Source organism: Hemicordylus capensis, chromosome 4 (genome assembly GCF_027244095.1).
Source record: "Hemicordylus capensis ecotype Gifberg chromosome 4, rHemCap1.1.pri, whole genome shotgun sequence".
NCBI classification, from domain to species: Eukaryota; Metazoa; Chordata; class Lepidosauria; order Squamata; family Cordylidae; genus Hemicordylus; species Hemicordylus capensis.
The window spans coordinates 84,109,002-84,133,992 of NC_069660.1; the positions used below are offsets into that span (position 1 = coordinate 84,109,002).

The 24,991-nt window shown below is 42.7% G+C and overlaps 1 protein-coding gene across 4 annotated transcripts in view; it reads left to right on the forward strand.

Annotated features, from left to right (window-relative positions):
- RNF220 (ring finger protein 220) overlaps positions 1–24,991 on the forward strand; it is a 410,389-nt gene that overhangs the window by 8,113 nt on the left and 377,285 nt on the right. The window lies entirely within an intron of this gene.

Sequence of the window (24,991 nt, forward strand, 5' to 3'; positions counted from 1 at the left end):
GTGTTCTGTAATGCTAGGAGGCATTAAAGAGGCACACAGTACATGAGGTCTTGTTTTTCTTTAAGTAGATGTTGAAAGATTGCAGAGGGAGGTGGAAAAAACAGTTCTGCTCACACTATAACGTGGTGCTGTGCCACTGAAAATTGCCAGCATTCTGGAAAAGAAAGAGAGTCTGTGTTGTTCACAGAGAGACTGTAAACACTTCAATTCAGTTACTCTCCCCCAAATTGTTTCTGGGACCTTGTCTTTTCTGTGAAGAGCGTTGCCTACTATGGTGTTAAACTTTTTTGTCCCTGACCTTTTCCTGTTGTAACCAGTGCACTTGGATTTGTTCCTCAGATCAGTTTGTAGGCATAATTATTGGATATTTAAGATAAACTAATTTAATCTCTATCAGAGAAACAGAGAAAGGGAGAGAGTGGGAGAATCCCGCTCCCACTCTAAAGGGAATCCCACTCTAAAGGGAGAATCCCTATAGTAAATTGAACACCTTACCCTAATAACACGGGAGGAGGTATTTTCCGGAGGACCTCTTCAAATTTGGTAGTGAAATGATCTTTTAGTAACGAAGTTGGTCTGTCTAAGGTTCACTATAGGAGCAGTGCCCGTTACAGCATTCCTTAGCTACCCCACAGCTGAACCACTTCCTCATTAAGTGCCATGAGGTGCCCTGCTGTGGGGAAAGTGGATCAAGTTGTATCCCATGTCAGATAAGGCTGTGTTTGGCTGCTTCTGGTCTCCTCCAAATCCAGATGCACAGCTGAGATGATGAACTGAGCTCCCCCCTCCATGTGGGTCCCTTTGTTCTGTCTTGTAGAGCCCTGCTCCATTCCCCTCCCCTCCCCTTTTCTTCTTCTTTTATTTTTTTGTGGGGGCGGGGAGAGAAGAAATGATTTTTTAAAAACTGCAGCGCAGCTTCCCACTTCCCCCTTGGATACCATTTTTCTTCTTCTCCTTTATGATGCCGAGGAGAGTAATAGAGACGTTGTTGCGCTCTCTCCCCTGTCGGTGCTGCTTCCTCAGGCTGTCTCCTTGAATTAGGCACTGTGTTAACTTCCCAGTGCTACGAGGCATCTGCCGAAAGCCCGCGTACCTTGTCAATAAAAGTCACCATAAAATCAACCTGCCTTGTAAATCCATCGCTCTTTGGTTTTGAAATATGCCATGAGTGTGTCTTTTATGTCAACGTTTGTAAGTGTGGAATGATTCCCTCTTGAAGACAGAAGCTACATGTTGCACTACAGATGTGCGCTCTCTCTTTCCCTAGTGTTAAGCTGTGTTAGAACTGCTTGCATCTTTTTTTTTTGTCTTTGATACCTGAATGCAACAATTGAAAATGTGTGTGTGTGTGTGAGAGAGAGAGAGAGAGAGAGAGAGAGTGGGCGGGCGGGCGGGGGGGAAGAGATATTAATAGGGGATGAAAGGAAAGGAAAAATAGGTTGCCATGACTAAAGATAACTTAGGTTGGCAATTTATGGTGTTCCCAATTATAAGTACTGTATAACCTTATATACATGAAACGTGCATGTTGAAAGATAGCTGTATAAAAAACTGGTTAACTTATTAAATGTGCTTAGAGTGCAATTAAAGTTGCATCCTGCTATCATATACCTGTCGGTATAAAGGAATAAATTCCTTATATTAATACTTGTACAATATGCAGAAGGTGGAGTGGGAGGCTGGACACACCAACTCCTGTTACGTGTGTGCATGCAGTCAGTGTATACACGCATCTCTTTCATAATTCGTTCAGAAGGATCTTCCTTTCACTGGCTTTTCTGTTAGATGTTTGGAATTCTCAAATAGAAAATAAAATAGGTGAACCACATTAAAAAATGCTACGTAACGGAGAACAAAAGCATCTGTGGGGTGTTTTAGAAAAAGATATTGTGTCATGTACCGGTAATATAATTTTTTAAAAAGCAGATTGCTTTGAAAGATACAAAAACTTTTCTTTCTTGATTTTCCTTTCATTGCCTTGGAAAATAAATAGAAACTGGATTGAATTTATAATGCCCTCATGGGAGTGAACAAAAGCTGACAGTGCCCAACAAGCTTGGGCGAAGTCTGAAACATTGGGCACTGACTCTGGGACTGAATATTGACTCTTATTTAGTTAAAACTTTATCACAATCAAGAGCTTTAGAGGCATTTTATTTTTGTAATCTGCAACTGTGTATATATGCATGTTTATGTGATAGCATATCTGAAGCTAATTATGACCTTCAAATACCCTTGGCATGTTAAGGTATGATTTCGTAGAACATATATTTTGGGGCATTTCAATAATTTGGGCAAGGACATAGTGCATGTGAAAGATTCTTTGTTGGTAGTTTCTAGAATAAGTCTGAGGGCTCACATAACTTTCTGATGCCTCCTTAGTCTCTGGCAGCATGCATATTTGCATGTATGTAAATGTGTCCTTATGGGCTTTTAGAAATTCCTGATCATTGACCCCTAAGAAGCTTGGACAATTTTCTTGTCCAAGTAGTATATACAAAACTTTCTGTAAAACAAGGATCCTTTCACCACCCTGCTAACATATATTGCGGAGAAATGGTTGTATAGACAGGCTGGTCGGCAAAAGTGTATTGACAGGGGTAGTAAAATCCATCAGATCAGCACAGCCTTTATGTCTCCAATAGACGCCCTACAGAATTGCAAGGCTCTACTGTTTATTTGTATTCTCCCAAATACTGCAATGGAATCAGACCACATGACGGGTGAATAACTTTAATTGCAACACATAACGTTCCTTGTGCCGCCACCAACAGACTATATTCATTTTTTTGTTTGTTTCAAAGTTGGGCTTCTCACTAACATATTCCTTTGATTTTAAGAACAAGAAATGCAACACAGTCTGTTAAAGCTCCTGGAGAATGAGGAGGGGAGGGGTTTACAGCAATGCTGTCGGAGGTGTATTGTAACAGGATCTAATGAAGGGGAAAAGTATGTCTGCATATAGATACAGGCATCTCATGTTATTAATAAGAATATTAAGAGTGATTCTGTATGTTTATATTCCCATGAGGCTAAATTCTTATCTCTGTTAATTAGTACTGCCAACTCAGTACTCACCCAAAAGTTGCTTATGATTACCTTAGTATAGCAGGGCTGTACATCTAGAATATAAGTGTTGAGTTCTCAAGAAATGGCATAATTTTTTGGGATGAACTACAGTCTTGAGGTTAGTATGCTACAGATAGACAATTGTAAACTTAATTAATAAACCCCTCAAGAATGAACATAGTTTAATTTTGGGGGGGGGATGCTAAGTGAGTGTAGCATATTTGTGTTAATGGTTATTTTGCATTCCGCTTTTGCAGTCTGCTGCCTAGAGAGTCTTTATCAGTGCTGTGGTAAATTTTCTTTATTTTGAATCTTGGTTCCTCTGGTTCCTGGAAACTCAGAACCCAATCCGCAGGAGCTACTCGTGAAGTATAATGAGGTTGTTTGTTATGACAAACATATTTTCCAAGTGGTTCTGTTTAGATGTTCATTGAGAACGCAAATGACGTTTATGAAACACACTGGTGCTTACTCTCTGTGTATTGCACAATGGACACATTCCATGGGGTTCTTCAAATAAATGTATCTATCCTCATTAGTATGGTCATTTCCAGTAGAATATAAATGCTGTTTCCCTTTGTGACAAGACAGTTACAACCCCTGTTAAAAAACATCCTTTATTTTCTGATTTCTAAAATAAATTGTCCTGACTGCTGCTACCCAGAGATTAGTCGCCACAATGTTTCCTCTCAGCAGAGCGAACTGAGGACAGGCCCGCCCCACAGCGGTACCTGGACCTGGAGCATACAGAACAACTTTTCCTACTGGGCAAAGCCACTTGGTTTTTGTAGTTCTCCCCTCTTCATTTAAGGCAGCGGTTCACAAACATGTTGCACTTACAGACCACTCCCATCTTGTTTACATAATTTATTTTCATAAGACTGAAGAAGAGGCTACAGAAGGCCTGGTACTTCATTGGGATTCCCGAACTGGGAGGGCACTGGCAGCGAAACGGCAAATTCTTGAGGTAGTTTTGGGCCCTTTATATATGCATTGCTGGGAAAGGCTGGGGCAGTAGAGCCTGTTACACTCTGTTGTCTCTTATCAACAGTGTGAACAGTGAAAGCATAATCAAAATACAAGAAAATAAAGGACATACCACATTTGATTATAAACAATGTTTTTAGGGAGCTACTTTTAATTGTATATTTTTCCACAGACCACTTGGGCCTACCCCATGGAGCCATGAGTTAAGAACCCCTGATTTAGCGGAACTCCAGCATATTATCCCCTGTGCCCCCAGAGTTAATTGCCCTCTCTGGCCTTTATTTTGAGTCCACAAATGGCACTTCTTATTTTTTCTTTGGGTCACTTCTGTTCTTCATTTTGTCTATTGCCTTACTGCTATGACAACTAATATTCAAGCATCAGTCTGTTGTTGATATGTAGGCTCTAATGACCAATGGTATATATTTCTGAGCCTTGTTTTCCATTTCTGTAATTTGGGTCACAGTTCATTCCCTTGATTAGTTCTGAGGATCATAGGAATATATTTTCATTGGTTTTTCTGGAATCTTTGCTTGTTTGTAGCGCTTTATCAAGTTTTTATCTTTTTTTACCCCCATTAACCCTTGCATGGTTAATGAACCATGTAAACAAATAGCCAGTCTAGGTAACAGAGTTGAATGAAGGAATGAAGCACTATCATCTTGTTCATACTTCAGCTTTTCCCTCACAATTTTGCATCCCAGCAGGGGTGAACTTCTTGTTTGGCCTTAGAATTTGGGCTGCTTTTGAAAATAACTTCCTCAACTTGTACCTTTGAAACTGATGAATGGAAACATCTGAGAACAAGTCAGAGTGCTGTTCTGTTTTAAGTGCCAAGCTGGAATTATTAATAATGTATGAATTCCTGGTTTTTCTTCACTCTTACCACATTATGCAACTGTGGCACATAGTGTATATTCAAGTGCTGCCTTGGCTCTGTCTACCTCAGCAGAGCACATGCTGTCCAGGTGTTTACACGTTACAGCCAACACCAAGGTGGGGTGTGTGTTTTAATGATTCCATGTGCAACATGTAGACATGAGGTTTGTTTTTTGTTTACAGCTGTGTGCTGAGAGCATTTCCTGTGATAACATACCACTAGGTGTATTAAATTAGAGGCTAGAAGGAAAGTAAAGCTGTGTTGCTGATAGCTATTGGTTACCATCTGAGATGGGAATTATTTACAAGCATTGTGAAAATAAAGCAAGTGGAGTAGCTACACTTCTAAAGTGTGTGCGTGTGTGTTAGGCGAGCTTTAGGGGAGTGAAAACCAGATTGTAGATCCAGAGAAATACAGTCTTGAAAGATTAGGTTTTGATATCTAATATTCCACTGCAAACAAACCCATGGATTTCCAGGAGAGTCATTCCAGATTTATACTGGTTTGTCAGAGCTCAGACTCCACTGGAGCACACAGGCAGCCTCTTTCCCACACCTTTATTCCTGTATTTTGGCTACCCTTTCCCTTTCCTCCCCCTCAGCAAACTGTTGCCGAGACTCCTTGTCATGTTGCTCTGTTTAATTGTCTTGTTGGAATAAAGAAATGTTTGGGCCGTTAAAGTGACGGAGGGTTGGGTGTGAGCTGCTCCAGTTCTGCCGGCTGCAGGACCATCTGGCTCTGGCTTGTATCCGCTGGTCTCCAGCTTCTCTTTCTCTTTATGTTAGCTGGGGCTATCTTGCACACTTGGAATGCCTAATCACCATGGTGAGAGGATGGGCCTTGCTGCCTGCCCCTTCCCGTCAATTGTCATGCAGAACTGATCGGGAGGACCGTTTTCTTTGCGGCAGTCGCTTGCCCGTCTTTGCCTGGCTCTTGGCAGAAGGACGGCTTTTAATTGATCATTTGTGGGGGAGGGCCAGAGTTGTTTGAGCCTCTCAAATGTTTCCCCACACAGTCTCTACCACCCGGCCAGATTTCTCATTTCTTGGGAAGTGCTAGTCTTCCTTTTGGACTCCTGCTTTGGGGAAGTCTTGCTTTTGGACTCCTGCTTTTTGCTGTTTTATGGAGAACTCTGAGGGGCTTGTAACTGCGGCTCCAAGGAGCACTGAGCGAGACATAAATGTTGTGTTTATCTGTCCACAACTGGGAAGGGGGCACATATGGGCACTAAATGTTTATTGTCCTTGTTTCTGCTGTGTGTTCGTGTTTGTATTTGCATGAACGCTTATGGTTTTATTATCTGTGGGCAGGGTGAACTCTTAATCTTGCTTGCTTTATGAACAAATCTCACCCTTTTCACAATCCTAAAAGCATGCCCCCAAACCTGGTGTCTGAACCCTGCTCTTTAACAGAGGTTTAATTAAAAGCTCACTTTAGAGTCTTTTGTTAATGAGTCTTACTGCTTCAAAGAGCAGGAAGAAAAATTCTTCTGGGGTTACAGAACCTCAAAAATCAGGAATCACCATTGTTGATTTTGTGGGGTATGCTCTCCTGCTTCATCTTTCATGCTTCAATTTATTTTATGTGTAAAAAAAGAGAGAGATAATCGCTGCCAACACTAGTTAGCAGGGTCAGGTGAGAAGCCTCAGGTTGCAAATTTTGGGCTAGAATTATGGGGCTGCAAATGGTCAGTTATTTCATTTGTGTTATTTGTGTTATTTCATTTTACCACCATAGCAGTGGTGAGCGGGTGCCATTTTGATTTTCTTCATCGGGCATCAAGATATCTTGGGTTGTCTCTGCTAGTCAGATCTGAGAAGCATTGCTTCTGAACAGTAAACATGTTGCTAACATAGTATAAGTAGAAGAACATTATGGAGCCCTATAAATTGTGAAAACTTAGGGTAGATTCAGACAAGCAACTGAGGTGATGACTGGCCATGGGGAAATTTTCTTTTATTGTTTTCAATGTTCTATCACAGCACAGTTTTCATAAGTTTCCCAAAAGACAGTGGACTGTAGTTGTGCCCCTGACATTTAAGAGCATTCAAGCAAGTCATCACACCAATAAAAATAATAGAAAATAAAAACAGTCCATGATGGCTATCTTTCACAAATCACTTCAGCTATTTGTCTGAATTTACCCTGAGGTACAATTACTAAATAAAGTGAAAAATGCAGTGTACAAGCTTGTAGAATAGTCCCTCCTCCCCCTTTATTATTATTATTTAATAAATGTAAAATTCAGTCACCAGCAGCAATAATCTATAGTAAATACAGGATTTTTTGTATTTATTTAATAATCACTTTGTAAAGTTTTGTTTGTTTGTTAAAAAGCATATTATTTATGCATATTATTTTTAACAGCAACAAGATTTTTTGATAAATAAAACCCCAAAGGCTGTTGGGAAGTATAATAATATGATAAAATCTACATAAAATGACTGGTTAAAATAAATGAAACAGAAGGCTTTTTGAGAAGCTCTATTATAAATGAAGTAAATTCACACTTGTTAGTTGCAGAGAATCTAGATAACAAAGTAGCCCTTCTGTTGAAAAGATATTGTATTTTCCCAGTACTTAAATCATTATTTTGTCATGGAAAATATGCTTCTTTCCTTATGGAGTACATCTGTTGCAATCATGCATTTTATGTGAAATATGATTGCATTACAGGCACCTATTGGGTTAGGGTTAGTGACATCCTTAACTTCCAGCCTTGTTTAAACCCATATTGTGAAAAGCAGCATGGTCATAACCTCTACAGCAAGGCTATCCCTTATCTATCATGTGGGGACAGACTATTGTGTTACTGGTACTGGATTTAGTTAATATAGCACATAGGTCTGCAGCTCCTGAGAAGCATGCAGCTCTTTTAGTGCATACATGCAGCTCATTGTTCATATGACTCACAGTCAATAAAAAATAGTCTTTAACCTGTGCTGGCACTACAGCACAAATGGTTTCAAATGGATAATCTCAAAAAAAGAAAAGAAAACGAAAAAGACCAAATTATATGTGATGATTGGAATTGTCTTCTGGACACACAAAGTCAACAGAAGGAATATGCATTTGGGCTTCACTTAGTCTTTTGTTCAACATACTTTTGTGAGCAAGAGTTTTCTAACATGAATTTAATAATAATAATAATAATAAAAGGAGCCAAGTGAAAGATGCGAGTCTTGAGTCCTGCTTGAAAATGAAAATCATAGTGTGTTCACCAAATACAAAGAAACCTTTAAAAGAATTGTAGAATTAATACTGATACAAAAATAACATTATGGACATAGTTATTAAAACTGTTTTGTTAATGAACAACAAAATAGTAGAAGGGGATAACTGTGAGCTGCATTTGATTCCTTCATTCATTTTTTCTTTCTTTCTCTTACATCAGTCACAATTGTTATCTACCACTACTAATATTTATATGCCGCTTCTCAACAAAAGTTTGCAAAGCGGTTTACATAGAAAGATTAATAAATAAGATGATTCCCTGTCCCAAAAGGCTCACAATCTAAAAATAAACAAAAGGTAGACACCAACAACAGCCACTGGAGGGATGCTGTGCTGGGGTTGGAGAGGGCCAGTTGCTCTCCTCCTGCTAAATAAGAGAATCACCACTTTTAAAAGTGCCTCTTTACTCAGTTAGCAGGGGTCAATTAGCACTAACTTATCTGTAAGAGAGGTTGGTGTATGTCCAATGTATGCATGTGAGGGGGTTCTCAAAATATTTTGGTATCTTGCAAAAACATGTCTCTTCTTTGGAATGTTGCAGTCCCCTGGTATTGCATTAGAGATAAAATCTGGCTTTAAAAAATCATCTGTGAAGATCTAGATAGTCAGCAGAGCCCTATTCCATTAATGAACGAGAGTCCGTTTACATATTACAGTTGCCACATGGAGGCAAATTTAAATGGGTCTGCATAGAGGCTGTTAATACTTGATGAGTTACTAACATTGTTCTCATGACCAAATGGGGGAAAGTAGAAGGGAAAGCAGGCTCCTATCTTCCTGCTCCCACATGACAGGCGCTTCCTCTGGGCTCTGCTGCTTGCACACCCACATGAGCAGCGCGGTGGCAAGCTACAGAGATCAGATGGGAGGGGGAAAGCTCATGCTGGGTCCTCCAAGGTCCCACAATGCACTGCATGAGCTTTGGAGCAGCTGTCCTCAGGACTGCAGCAGTTCCACTCCACCTGGTCCCTCTTTCCCCCTCAGCTCTCTGATTAACATGGCCACTGGCTGCCTGGGAACAGTTTTGCAAGTGGCAGTGGTGCAGACGACCCAAGGATGATGTAGAAAGTGAGGCCTCCTTCTACCTTACTTTTACTCTGGGTAGCCTATCTGGACTACCCAGGGATGGAGCTTCTGGGTTGGGAGGAGCTTCTGGTGCTCCCAGATGACCAGAGATACTTGGGATAACCCTCTCTTACTCAGGTACCTCTGGTTGTGAGAAAAGCTCCATTGCATGGTCACCCAATCCATACAGTGAGTCTTATGGATGACTCACAATATGGTAATAGCTGCCACATAGCCTTCAAATGGAAACTATAATAGGTAATGTGGTGGTAACATGCACATATAGAATAAGAGGAATAGTGCTGTCTTCCATGGGCCCATTGGTGGTTCTTGCCTCCTTGAATGTCTCTGGGTAAAATGCAGCTCGAACCCAACTGAAGGAAAAATAGCTTGATGGAATTTTAAATGGAAAGGTGACTGACAGGGCATGGGTTGAGCACCCTTTCCCTGTTTCAAATCACCTCCTCCCATATGTGTAGTTTGCCACTGAGTTGTTAAGAAAAAAGGCAGTGTTATTCTTTCTAGCCCTGTTCAGACATTATATTGTACAAGTGTGCATATGTTTGTAGACTTGTCCATGTTTTTGGGTGAATGACTATAACTTCATTCATTTCCCCTCAAATACATGGTACAGATAGGAAGTGTACTAATATACCTGTGTTCAACATGAGTGAATAACTGTATCTGTGTACCAATCTGTACATGTGTACACTGCACACTTGCAGTGTACACAGGTTGCCATATTCTGGCTTTCCAAATCTGGGTGCCTAATTTGCATATTATGTAAATTGGCTGGAAAATAATTTCTGAGCAGAATAGTGACTCTACGTTTTGTTCCATAACTTCGCTTCTACAAGGGCTAGAGCTTAGCTTAAAAAAAAAAAGAAATCTGAAATCTTGGAGAATCTGGGTGGGCTAAGCAAGCTGGGTAAGATCCTTAAAATCCAGGTGAAACCCTGCATTTCGGGGGACATGACAACTCTATGGGTTCAACAAGGAAAAGGAATAATCAGTGTTACATCTAATCTAATATCTTTCTAATCTGATCAATATAAATCCATAAAATGTTAATCAAGTCAAAATATATTGCTTACTGTCTTATATTCTCTGCAGGAATTGTCCTGTTCCAATAAACCAAATTGAGATGTTCTTTCATATCATAAAACAGTGAGTCCTGTTTCCCACTTTTCAGAGTCTGAACAAGGAAAGTTTAAAACCCAAATCTGGTATATTTAATATTTTTGAATGGATAAATTGTATTTTAGTTTTTGTGGTTTTTTTTAGTTATTTGGTGATTAAAATAACCCCTATCCCTATCTACCCCATCCATCTACTGTCTAGAGCTGGTAGGAGCCAAGACTGGTTGGCTGATCATTATTTTATTTATTTATTTAAATAATTTTGTCTTGTAACAGCTGATAACACAAAAAGGCATTATGTTCCCTTTCTGTGACTACACTATTTTGCAGAGTTATATTTTGTTTTTAAAAATAACAATATAATTATTTATTAATAATGCTTTATATGACTTCTGTTAAAAATACAGGAATGTATAATAACAACAAAATAAGGGCCTCTGCCTATTTCTCTACTAATATAGGAAGAAGTAAAATATAGTGGATGTCTAGTAAAACCTTTACATTGCCATGGGTGTGATATGACAGAGAGAATGGTATATAAATATTAGAAATAAATTATAAATACATAGACATGTATTTCATACAGGAAAAATCCATCTGTATGTAGGCAGAAGACTTGATTATATTAAATCGTCGTCTCCTGATAGCTGACACTCCCTGCTCTGCACAAACATTGCAAGTAACTGTAAGTCAGTAGTTGAAAGTATACATTATATGTGATATTTGAGTAAATGACTAATGCTGCAGTCTTGTGCACACTTGGTTGAGAGTTAGCCACATTAAATTAAATTGAACTTATGTCAGAGTATACATGCATAGGATTGTGCAGTAATGTTTTCTGAGGTGAAAGGTAACATTATTTTTTTCTATTATTAATAATCCAGTGGGAAGTGGGAAATTATTATTTTTAACTTGTATTTCACACCCTTCACTGTCTCTCGTTATGTGTGTTCACATAATAGCTAATGAATTTTCCCTTCTCCCTATCATGCAGAAGAGAACAATCACTGAAAAGATTTGTTACATCAGGAAATTCCTTTGAAAATCCTGTTTTTAAACTGTGACATCATCCCTTTAGTGTGAAATTGCATCATTACATGTACATTTACTGTGAAAGAATAGCATGTGTCAGATTTTTCTTATCAATATGTTTCCGTCACTGGGTAAAAGCTTAGCAAATCACTATGACACATGTGACTCAGAGAGACCGCAGTCCACAAACATCTTACTCTGGAGTTGTCTTAGAGTGCAGTAGAACTTCAGTTAGAATATTCTGGTGTGGTTGTGGATCACCTGTGGATTGTTATTATAACTTCCTCCAAGTTAATAGTAAATTTGGTTCTCCTCACTTTGAGTTCTGAATGCTGGAGTATAGAAGGCTGGTTCTCACAACCAAAACTCACCCATCCTGGGGAGGGGTGGGGGGAAGGCAGGAGCCTTTCTGTTTCCCCCCACACGGCTGGTGCCACTCCCAGGCTTCCCAGTGCTGTGTGCCCACATGACTAGTGCGCAAGCATTCCAGATGTGGCGAAGAGGCATGGAGAAAGCAGGCTATGGACTCCTGCATCCCACAATTCACCATGCAAGGAGCATGGTGCATTGAGGGATTTCCCGCTGCCAGTTGCTCTTGCCTCCTGGCTCTAGGAAAGTTTGGGCTATAGGCACTTGCGTGTTCACATGACCTGGGAGTGAGGGAGGAAGCATGCACATGTCTTCCTCACTCACTTTTTGCCTGGGTAAAAAAACCCGGGCTACTTGGCTGGAGAGTGCTGGGTTTGGGACTGATCCCGGTGTTCCACAGGACCAGCCCTGCCTCGATAGGGCTTTGCAAGCCCGGGTAGCACTGGTTGTGTGCACAACCTTTATGGGTTAGTGCTGATAGTTGCTGCTTAGGGTCTGAATCAGAGGCGTAACTAGGGAAAACGGCGCCTGGGGCAAGCACTGAAATGGCGCCCCCCACTGCGCCCCCCCACCGCCCCCCCAACATACTACATTATACTTAGGTTTTTCCTCACAAGCGCCCGCCGCCGCCGCCAAGCCAGGCCACTGACTGGCCGCCAGGCGCCAGCAAAGCAATGGGGGGGCGCAGGCGGCGCGGAAGGGACCGCTCATGGGGAAGGGGGCACCGACGCACACCCTTGACTGCTGCAGCGCTGCTGCACTGAGCAGGAAACATTTGTATTAACAAAAAATTTAAAAAAAAATTTAAAAAATTTGGTCATGGCGGCGCCCCCCCATGTGACCATAAAAGATGGCGCCTGGGGCACGTGCCCCCCCTGCCCCCCCTATAGTTACGCCTCTGGTCTGAATGCTTTATTCACAGGAGTATATTCATGGTGTTAATTTGGCATCTTAATCAGAGCTTTAAAAATGCATAAACAATCGGCAAAACCTGATCTTCGGTCCTTGTAATAATTGAAATGTTTCTGCTGTAGGATTTGGTCCTGCATTGATATTTGACAAACATTTGAGAGTTCTTCTCATGATCAGTGAGTAGAGCTCCTCTGAGGTCTGAGGAGAGAGCGGGTTTGCCTGACCCTCCCCGCAGACGATCACTCACCCTTTGCTGGGCACTCACCCTCACCGCAGACGATCACTCACCCTTTGGATCGCCTGCCCAGAAGAGTGGTGGCTCTCCTGCAGTCTGCCCGCGGCTTGCCCAGCAGCTTCAGGAGTTGGGTGCAGGGAACTGCCACTGTGCGGAGCCCCCCCCCCGGGCCCCCAATAATGCACTGTGTGAGTGCATGGTGCATTACTGGGAACTCCCTTCCCCCCTGGACTCCCCTTCCCCACGGACTCCTCTCCTCCACTCCTCCTCCCCCTCCCCCCTCGCCCTGCAAGCAGCTGTGGCAGACACACAATCAATTAAATGAGGCTGAGGGAGCTCTTGCCCCCTTAACCTCATTTAACTAGGAGGCTACATAGGCGGGTTTGTCACCATGTAGCCACCAGGATCAGGCGCGATCCCGATGGTTCACACAAGCATGCAAAACTGGGCTAAGGGGCTCCCTCAGTCCGGTTTTGCACACTCGTGTGAATAGCCTCATTGATGGTTTGTGTATGGCAGGTAAACAGCAAGCTAGATTACGTTCAGGTTCTTGTTCTGCAATACAACTCTTAACCTGAAGGGGGGAAAGGGCAGCAGGGCATTTGAGAGAGTATTATCCAGTTGTGTCCCATGGCACAGAGCCCACAAGGTCTACTGGCTAATGAGGCAAGTCAGGGTTGGTTGGGTTTAGCACCATGGACAAGTCCATGGACATGTTGATTCAACAATGAACAGGTAGACTGAGCGTTTAAATACCTCTGAATTCAGTTCACCCTCACTATGCTCCGCCTCTCTGCCTGTAGAGCAGCAGCCTTAGATAGCAGCCGTGGAGTTGGGCACTCCTTCTCTCCAATTGATCCTGGGCAGCCTGTTGCCAGTGCTGACATGCAGGTAGAAGGGAGGGTGATGGTGGGGGAGGAGTCAGCTCCTCTGCGGGCTCAGGTTCCAAGGATGTTGCTTCGGAGTGTGTGTGTGTCTGTGTGCACGCGTGCAGGTGCTGTCTCGATGGGCTCCTTCAGGAGCTCTTTCAGGCTTTAACCTGCTGCCAGGTCCTGGGGCTGGGTTCAGTGCTGGTCAGTCATTTGCAGTTGGTTTCAGTCACTAGTCAGGGCTGGAGTGGGGCAAATAATAAGGCTGCTTTTGCAAGAGACATCTTTTAAAAAAAAACATTGGTATGATAAGAATACTTTGACACACGTGAGGGATATCCAAATGTTAAATGCGACCACACTTTTAGAAATAGCACCCCCACCATTTTCTACTGTAGGGAAAGAACTTCCTGTCCAAAAAGTAGAGATGCTATATTTCTCCCTGGCAAAAATGCCAATCAACAGCTGATTATGTACTGCTTTATGTTAGTGGCACTTCAGAGGAACAGGAAAAGGCACATTCATCTAATAATTATAATTAATTAGTTAATAATTATAATTAATTAGAGACCAGATAATTTGAATTAAAATGGTGTTTCCCACATCACAGACCACGTTAATGATATTAACCAATGTTAGAGACAAAAAGCCATTTTTAGTTGTCATTTGTGAATGTTCTGCTAGGGGATGGTGCACTTGGTGTTATGGGAAGAATGAGTATCTTTTGTAGTTTAGGTGTCTCCCATAGACCAGCCTGCCAGCAGTCTCTTCCTGCTTTCTTTTATAGGGGCTGCTGGGAGACGAGAGCCAAATAAAGCAGGGAAGCTCAAGTGGTTTTCAGGTAGGCTTGCATCCCAAGGCGTGGTGAGGCAGAGGTACTGTTCCTGACACTTGGTAATCTGTAAGAATTTGTACTGTGCCAACAAAATTGGAAACTGTCCATGTCATGGTGGGATTCTACTGCGTCATGTGAAATGGCACTACAACCCCAAAATTGTTTATTTGTAATGTAGTTCCACCTCTTTTAGACAGCAAGCTCTATTTGTATACTGCAGCTTGGTTGTTTGATATAGCAACCTGGATAAAGCTACAGTCTCAGACATTTTGATGTTTGCTGGGTGGGGACTGGGAGGGAGAGGGGGTTGGAGGAAAAGGTATGTGTTTACCATGATGTTTCACACAAAGTGTTGCATGTTGGTCTAAATACCTCTCGTGAGAAGACAAAAGTACATTAAAAAGCACCCCACCGTGATTTAAGCTCTCTTTTTAATGTACAGGTGGCTGTAGCATATTAGCAGATCCAGTGTTAGTATATGCTACTGTAATGTTGCTGGTTGCCCTTTCACTGCCACCTACTCCTCTTACTTCTACTCCTACTCCAGTTGAGGAATTCCTGAAGCTGGTTGTTTGAGACAGGACACTTCCCAGCATCAGGAGGCAGAAGAGGTTGTAGTAGACCTCATGTGAACAAAGGGTCATGCAAACAAAAGAAAGAGAAACCTGCCCATTTCAGGCAAAAGGTGCAGGGCACTTTGCTCTGTCACTGCTAACTATTCCTCCTCCAGTTGAAGAATGATGTACCCTGCAACTGGTTGTCTGAGATGGGGTTCTTCCCAGCATCAGGAGGCAGAAGAGGGAAGGAAGGTCGAGGGAAGAAAGAGGAGGTGGCAGCAACAAAATGGCCAGCCAGTGACTGTAGCATATACCAGCATTGGATTCAAAGATATTCTACTCACTGGGGCTATTCCCACGATCAGGCGAAATCGGGCTAGGCTCCCCTAGCCCGATTTTGCCTGATCAGGCGAGCCCGGTGGCTTCCTGGCAGTTAACCCACCAAACTACCCCTCTCCTTAAAATGGGTTTGCGGAGCAAGCACTCCGCAAACCTAGTTTTCAAAATCGTGAGTAGCCGCAGTTACTCACAAGTAGACCCCCGGCCAGGAGGCTTTGGGGGGTCTCTCCAGTATGCCTTGCATGCTTGCGCAGGGCATACTGGAGTTTCTGGGGGTGGCGTGGCCCCCGATCCTCCCAGCCCCCGCCGGCTCCATCACAGAGCTGGCAGTCGTGTGGGTGGCTGCTGCGGCCGCCCAGAGCAGACTGGCTGGTTGTCCGCCCAGAGCAGACTGGCTTTGGCCAGCTTGGTTTGAATCTGGACTGGATTTGAACTGATCCGGCCCAGGCTTGGCTGAACCAGGTCCAGGCTGGTTCAGGAGATATACTTGTTAAGGGGAATCTGGCTCAGATTCCCCTTTACAAGTAAAGGGGGATGCCTAGACTAAGAAGGAGAGGCAGCGAAAAGGGAATATTTACCTTTAGTTTTCCACTGCTGGGGATGGCAGAGGTGGGGGGCTCCTCCAACCTCCCTGCTGGCCTCCCAAATGACAGGCCGGACTGGCTGTGGCCCAGTTCGGGCCTCTGCACATGCACACAGATCACTCTGATACCCTCTGCGCATGCACAGAGGCCCAAACTGGTCTGTAGCAAGCCCAGCCTGTCATTTGGAAGGCTCGTGGGATAGTTGATCCCCCCACCCTTGATGTTGCAGTTGCCTCCGCCATACTCACCAGCAGGAAACTAAAAGTAAATATTCCCCTTTAGCTGCCTCCCACCTTAGTCTAAGGAATCCCTCTTTAGCCAAATTCCCAGCATCAGGAGACGGAAGAGGGAAAGATTCCCCTTTACAAGTATTAGGATTTCCCTTTACAAGTATTACCTGCAAGTTGGCCCGCAAGCCAGTTCTTTGAACCGGGGGTGGGCAGCAGACTGGTTCTAACTCTGATTGCCTGAACTGGGCCAGCTTGATGCAAGTTGGCTTGCACATCCCTATGCTACATATCCCAGCCTAAGTTGTATGGCCAGATAGGATATATGAGGTGAAGTGTAGGGAATGCCAGAAGTAACAACTTTTCCATTTTGCAAGGGGATGCAACAAGTAACAACTGCTTGGTTAAGAATTACCTCTCACTTTCATTAGTTGGGGCCAGTGCACTTCAGAAAGGAAAATGACAATTTATAAATGAAAAATATGTCTGCATTCTACTGCTTAAATATTTTATCTTGCTAATACTTCTTTCCTTCATTTGGCTAGGTTTGTTTTTGTACAAATATGATGAATACAACAAATATTTATATACTACTTTTTAATAGAAGTTCCCAAAATGGTTTACATAGATATAAAAAAATAAAAATAAAATGGCTCCCTGTCCCCAAAGGGCTCACAATCTTAAAAAGAAACCTAAGATAGACACCAGCAACAGCCACTGGAGGGATGCTGTGTTGGGGAAGGGTAGGGCCAGTTTCTCTCCCCCTGCTTAAAAAGAGTTCCTTGCCCCAAATGACCTAACCTGGACCTTAAGATCTTCAGAGGCCCTCCTTCAAGTTCCCCTGCCAAACGAGGTGAGGTAGCTACTACGGAGAGTGCCTTTTTGGTGGTTGTACCTCGTTTATGGAATAGCCTGATGTGGTTCACCTGCTTTCGTTACTTTGTTCTTTTAGAAGCCAGGTAAAGACCTTTTTGTCCACGCAGGCCTTTTAAATGTTGATTCTCAAATCTGATTTTAAAATACTTTTAAAATTGTTTTGTACTGCATTTTGCATTTTGTATCTGCCCCCCCCTTTGGTCTGTTATGATTTAATGTGTTATATTTTTTTATTTCATGTTTTAATGCTGTGTTGTGAGCTGCCCAGAGAATAGTTTGTTATGGGATGACTAACTATGTTTGTTTGTTTACTTAATTTTTTTACTATTATTATTAAAGAGAATCACCACTCTAAAAAGGTGCCTCTTTGCTCAGTTAGCAGGGGCTACTTGCAGCTGCTACTTGGAAGTGCTGCATGTATATTGAACATTCATTTTGATAACAGCAAATAAAAGCTTTGAAATCCTTGGGGATTCATAAGGATTTAATAATGAAATATCACCTGATGGATTGGTGTATGTTGGAGAGAGGATTGAGAGTTAGCCTCTTGTGCTGCTGAGACTGACACTTCTTAAATTTGTGAAGATCCAATTCAGTCTCACCTGGCCTCCAAGTAACCTCATGAAGGTTAGTTGTAACCAAAAAAACGCCTAGAGACTTTGGTAGTGGGCGGTATACAAATATGTTTAATAAATAAAGTGGCTCACTTCTTCCTTATGCATACTTCTGAATATGGAAGCAGAATCAGGACTAGCATTGTTTTGTCTGCTTATTCTCTGGCTCTGCCCAGGCTTTCCAGGAATGTTGTTGAGCATTCTCTAGTTTCTGCTTTGAAATACTGTATGCAACTCAGCCAAAAACAAATTAAAACCCACAACAACAACTGGGGACCCTTCTTTGTTTATTTATCACAATACTTGGTGGGTGCTGACAGTCATCATATGATTACTTGCATTTCTTATAACCCAGACTAGAAAAATATTGCACACTCTAGGAACTAGCATTTTAAAAACAAAGTAGCTGCCAACCTATGAATAGCTGGATTTCTTTTCTTTAAAATTTCTAGGAATGAATACCAAAATTGTAAATAAATACGCAACAGGTAATTGACATTTTTCTAGCTCTGCTCACAACTCAGTCAGAAAGCTTAACACAGATAAAATAAAATATTTTCTTACACTTTACATGGCCTGTAGATTTCATCGTTTTGGGTTAATTTGAAGGTTAGAAACATAACAGGAGTCCAAAATGGAACATGAGACATTCATAGCATGGCATGGTGTGACATGGAGTTCCCTGGACATAGCACTGTGCTGAATAGTCCCCTGGCTTCTGTACAGAATGGATATACTAACTGTGTTCTGTCTCACCGCAAGGACTATTGGATTAAATACACTGTTGACTGTAGAAGCTCACAGCCCTTTGCTTACTGACATGAGTGAAGAAGCTAGTAACTTAGGCTGCAACTTAAAATGATCCCTGTTAATCCAAAGTAAATCTGTCAGACTTTCAGATAGTTTCTGCTAATTTTGGAATGGTGGAAACTTGCTATGGACTCAAGAAAAGAAATATAATTGAAGCAGAGGAAGCATAAGATGTGTGCCAGGGTAATGCTGGAAGCTATCAGGAATCTACTGCATTCCTGGAGTGAAAGCGAAGAACCCAGTTTCCTTCCTCTGCCATAAAACCTTGCCTTTTCTCATTTAAAAAAGACCTTGAAACAACAAGGCTCTGGCTGCACTGGTTTCCTTCCTGACACGCCCAACCACATGGCGTTTTGGTGTATCCTTGTTGGCAATCATGGCTGACTGATTAACAGACCAAATTGAACCTGATCAAAGGTGTAGTGGGTGATTAGCTCTGCTAGGAATCTCTGTGATAAGTATATTTCTTTCTACTTTGCTTGCCTCTTCCCTTTAATTTCATAACAGGTAGCACAACAATGACTCAATTTAGTAGAAATTTCTGTTTCTATTTCTGGCATGACCCTCAGCACCTGGGAGCCAAGCAGAAGCCGTTCTTAAATATTTGGTTTGTGCTATTCCTTTGGATTCAGTTTTTCTTTTTCATTGTAACACTTTTACCAGCAAATATTTTTAATACTAGCCTCTTTCCTCCTCTGTGTATGAGTCTGTGAGGTCGTTCACATGACTGCTCAGGGTGGCGGGCTGGGAGCTTGGACTATGCTCCCAGGTGATTCGCACTGCGTGTCTGCAGCACAGAGCTCCAGAGGCTGGAACGATGTGTTCTGGCCTCCAGAGATCCCACAATGCACCATAAAACATGCACAATACATTGAGGGATTCCCCCAAGAGACAGGCATTCTAGGCGCCTGTCTCTGTGTCTGGGGATAAACATAGCCCCAGCGAACACACAATCCCACAGCCCAGGTTAAGGGAGCACTCGCACCCTTAACCTCGGCTCACAGCCAGGCTACAAAGCGGGGCTAGGTAGCACTACCCCGCCTGGATCAGGCCCGATCCCTGTAGTTCTTATGTGCAGCCTAACCCAGGGTGGAAACAGCCTGTGTTTTTGCTTAGATGAGAACAGCTCTTGCATGAGCATCTGAGATGTCATGTCCCCCTCCCAGTCCTAATCACCGAAAATAATTGCAACCCCCCCCACTCCAAATAGGAGGCATGTAATCATTCTAAATGTGGTAGCATAAACACCTCTCTTTATGTGGTTCCTTATGTGGTTCCTTCCAACTCTAGGGCTTCAGTCTTGCATTTTATTTATCTCCCGTTCCCTGCCTTGTTCTGAGGCCAAAACAGAAGTGACGCGAGATCTGTGACAGGATCCCCTGAATTTTTGTTTTAACTTTAAGAACAGCCCCACTGCTCAGGTTTTGAGGGGTTGTTTAACCTTTTCCCTCTGGACCATTTTCACAATCTAAATTGTCTTCCCTGTCGGTTGCTATTAGGTGAAAAAAATACAGGCATGATACAACTTTTTGTTTGTTTCTTTACTAATGGTATTAATAGCAGTTTGGGGGCCAATTTATTTTGGGAACGGGGGAAAGGGTTACATCTTTCTTCATCTAACACCACTGGTCTGATCAAAATAGGAGTCCACTACAGCTGCTTAAAAAAATAAAATAAAATAAAAATTATATATATATATATGTTGAGAGATCTGATTATGCCTGTCTCTCATAACATCAGGAGTGTAGCAAGGTTGGAGTGGGCCCAGAGACAAGATTTTAAAATGCCCTCCCCCACTGAAGTTTTTTTTAAAAAAATCTATATCAATATATAAACACCTATGTGCCACAATAGAACATCATCCTAAATACTTTTTAAAAAAGTTTTGTAAATTGTGGATGATGCAAGTCATTTGATGGTACTAGAGAAAGACATGCTGTTCTGGTAGCTCCAGGTCTTAACACTCACATCAATTTCGGAGGATGAATACAACTGAAGGAAGCCCAGGCGGGTGCGTGGCTGGGGGAGTCAGTCATGTGACTTGCCTCTGGGGGCCCCACCAAGGCAGTGGGCATCCAGACAACTGTCTCCCCTTGCCTTATTATATTACGCCCCTGCATAACATGTATGTTTTGGCCCTGAGCTAGCCTTTCTTGGCTGTGATACTTACCCTCTTGGGGGCCATGACTGACGATGGTAAAAGTAATAGAACCCTGACCCCTCTTTCAAGTTGGGAAGTACATGTCTTTGGGAAACCTATGTTGGCTACAGGAATTGCTCAAGTTTTGTATTTTGTTTGCCAACCTCCGTGTCAATCATTGAAGTATCTACCATATTTTCCTGAATCAAAGATGGCTTTGAATTTAAGACGGCCCCCTAAAAAGTTACTTAAATACAGCTTATACCTGAATTTACTCAAAAGGAACAGAATTTAAGATGACCTCCTGATTTGTAATATCAAAAAACCTGGGGGGAAAGCCCTTGGCCCGGATTCAGGTAAATACAGTACTACAGTTAATAGGAATGATCCCCCCCCACTCCTATGCTGTGTTGTGCAGTTCATAGTTCCTGTCCTGAGACTGAGGGTTATTTCAGAAGATTTATGCTTCCGTTGTTAAATATTACTGTTATGGCCCACATGATGGAGCAGAAAGCCTTCTGGATGTGACCCAAAACAGCACTATACAGGTGAACAGTTACTGCTTTCGTGAATTGAAACCTAATGGTGACTATTTTATATGTTAACATGACTGACTACTACCCATTTTAGTTACTGTATTCAGGTAGTAATAAAATATTCTCAGTCTAATTTAAAATGGCAAAATCTTATATAGTGTCCTGTAATATAACCCCCCCCCTTCTGCACGGGAACTGGGGTGATGCCAGTAAGAGCAAAGAGGAGAGCAATTTAATTAATGAGGCTGAGGTAGTTGTGGTGTTGCTGATTCTCCAAGATTCAGCTCACTCTATGGGTGGGGTGGGGTGGGGTGGGGGGGTCTTAAGCCACCTATATTCTCAGCAGCTGGCAAAATATTTGTTTTCAGGTACTAATTTGGTACTAACATTGGTACTAAGGTACTAACAAATACCCTAATTTGGAGTAAGGAGCTCAGAATGAGGCTGAAATGTTTTCACCAAATTGTTTCAAGTTTTTCTCTTTTTCCACCATGCCAACACATTACAACCACCCTTTAAGGTAAGTAAGTGTGTACGTATTATTATTCCCATATTGCAGCTAGCTGGGCAGCTGAGGCTGAGAGGAAATGGCTGGACACAAGCCACCTAGTGAGTTCATGATACTAAGAAGCCTTGACTTGTACTCAGTTTCTTAGCCACTACGCTACGCTAGCTATGTTCCTCTCAGGGAGGACACTGTTGTGCAGTAATTTTCCAGGAGTCTGCTGAATTTTATCTGAAATGTGTGACAGTGAGCGGAGCATTTAGAAGAGATCTGTATTGTAAACAATATATCTGTGGAACCAGGGACATTCATTTAATAAACCTGCAAACAAATTACCTCATGGTTGTCTAAGACTCAAACTTCCTTTCTCTCTTCCAGCATCGTGACCAATGATCTCAAAAGCATTTGGTTTCCAGGTAGCACTAGCAGTCTGTCCAAAGAGGGCTGCAGATAAGGTTTAGCAGAGCACAGCTTATTGTTCTTAGAACTCACAATCAATAAGTTCCTTATTTGTTGCATTTTGAATTCCTTGCTACTTGTTCTAGGTGAGCTATGATATTTGTGTGTGTTTGTTCCTAGCATTAAAGTGCTGAGTGATAGTTTATCCAAAATTTATTTGTTGCTAAATGGTGTAAAAATATTATTGTTGTCCCACAATGTAAATTTTAGAATTACTAAATTCTATAAAAGGCACACAGGATCTGAAGGACCAAATAGGCTAATCTCTAACATTTAGTTGGGTTTTCCTGTGCTTTTCCTGTATCTGCCTGATAGTTAGCCAGCTTCTTCAAACCTTCAAAGAAAGGAGGCTCTACAACTTTCCTGAGACATTTGTTCTATTGCCCAGCTGCTATTATGGGAGGCTTTTTCTATTATCACTTCCCTAAACAGTAGCAGAGTTGTAGTAAAGTTCATTGGCTTTAGTGTCTTTAAAAATGTTTTATTAAGTTTTGAAAGTGCCCTTGACAAAGCATTTTATTTGAAATGTGTTGGGCCTAATAAAGATAACAATGAGGCATCTGAGGGTTTCCCCTCTTTTTGGTTTCCTCAGTGATGCCTCTACCCTCCTCTTTTTCTCCCACCTTTTGGTACCAGCTTCTGGCCCAAGAACCATACTCCCATAACCCATTATTTTCAGTACCTTGTGGTTGTTGCTGACTGCATCTTCCTTCAAGCAGCTCAAGATAGAGTGCACAAGGAACCATTTATCCCCCTGCCCTCTGCCGCCGCTGCATAACAAACCTGTGAGGTAAGTTAGGATGTGGGATAGTGATCGGTTCAAGGACATCCAGCATGCTTCAAGACTGAATATGGGTTTGAATGTAGATCTCCCTGGCTTTCCACTTACACCACACTGACTCTCATTACATCTTCCATCAACAGCTACCCATCGATTTCCCATGAGAATCTTGTGCATTTTATCTTTTAACTTGGGAATAAATGACTAACCTAAAGTTTGAAAACATACTTTACTTTGAATAAAAACCCATTGATCAGAAAGCCCAGGTTAGCGGAACGCTTGCTCCGCTAACCTGGGCTTAGGGGAGGGTTGTTTAAACGGGTGACCCGCTTTCATGAGACTGGGCTCGGCTGCGAGCCTGGTGGTTCTCACAGCCATGCAAAATCGGGCTAGGCTCCCTTAGCCCGATATTGTATGACTGTGAGAATAGCCTCTATTTATTTTATCATGTGTATAGCTTGCCCTTCCTCCAAGGAACTCAGCACCCTGAGTGTGCATGGTTCCCCTCACTGCATTTTATTCCCACAGCAGCTGGTGCAGATGAGTTGTGGGGTGGAAAACAAGCCACAATTGTGTCACTCGTTCTCCCTTCCCACCCCACCCTGGCTGCTTCTCTCCCTCTCCCTCCCCACCCTGCTCCAAGTCATGTGGTCTGTCATCCACACAGTTGGGAATAGAAATCCCCAGCTGGGGATTTCACTCACCCAATTGGTGATTTGTGCCCCCGACCAGGAGGATGACAGCCCACATAACTTGGGATGGGGCGAGCAGAGAGAAAGAGATAGGCAGGCAGGCTTACCACTATTCCTCACTGGTTCTCCAAGCTGTTCTCAGTAGTGCTAGTGAATAATTGCTCTACATCTTTCAAGGGGAACTCACCTAGTCTTGCTCCACACAATTAGCGATGATCATAAAATAACTAGGTGAGTTGCCCCTTGCTGGTGCGAAGTAGCTGAGGTGGCCTGGGAGCAATGGGGAAGCAGAGCATTGGGCCATCCTTCTGCCTGCCTGCAGCCTTGCTCTATAGGTCTGCATCACAGTACCTTCTAGGCATTCTCAGCAGCACTGCCCATCCCTGCCAACTGCTCCCCCCACCAATGCCTCTGAGCATGGTCAGTCAAGCATGCTAATTTTCTCACAGAAGTGTTGTCATAATTAGGCAGCTTATTGAATGGTTTAGTAGTACTTAACCAGATGTGAAAAGGCTGGTCCCTTGGTCCTGGCTTGGTCCTGGCTTGCTCAAAGGGGCTTTTGCCAGCTGCCTTGTCACTGAGGTTCAGGCTGCCCACAATGGGCTGCCAAGCAAACTTTCCCACTGCCTTCCTCTCTTTTTATACTAAGCCATCAATTTGAAAAGGTGCAGGGTCAGTGAGGGCCCAGTGGAAATCCCTCATATAAAGCAAGAGAAAAGCTCAGATGAAAATAATTCTATTTGGCTATGGAAGAAATGCAGGCCCACGTATTGGGATTGTTCTTATGGCCAAAATCAAGAAAGGAGGGGTGTTCTTCCTCCTGGTTGGATGCTCCAACCAGACTCCAAGGCGCTTTCCAGTTAGCTGCTCAACAGCAGCAAAATGCTTCCGTTCAGGTAAATCACATCTGAAACGTAAACAGCGGGGGGAGCAGTCTCGCGGAAACTAACAACCTGAAAAAACAGCAACCTTTTAACGCCGGATGCACAACATCATTGCACTATATTGCAGCGATTAAATTTGAAACAAGGTATCAGAAATGTGAATGGCACCCTGCTGTCAGCGTAGGGACTGCAGCGTCAAAACATAGGAAGTGTGGAAGCACACTTCCAAGATCCCTCGTGACCCCTTTGCAGGGTGTGATCTTGAAAGTGCCCAAGCCTCTGTGTGCTCCCAAGAAACTGTCATGTGTCAGCAAACATTGAGGTAGGAGGAGGGAGAAGTGATTGTCTGCTAGCTGTGATC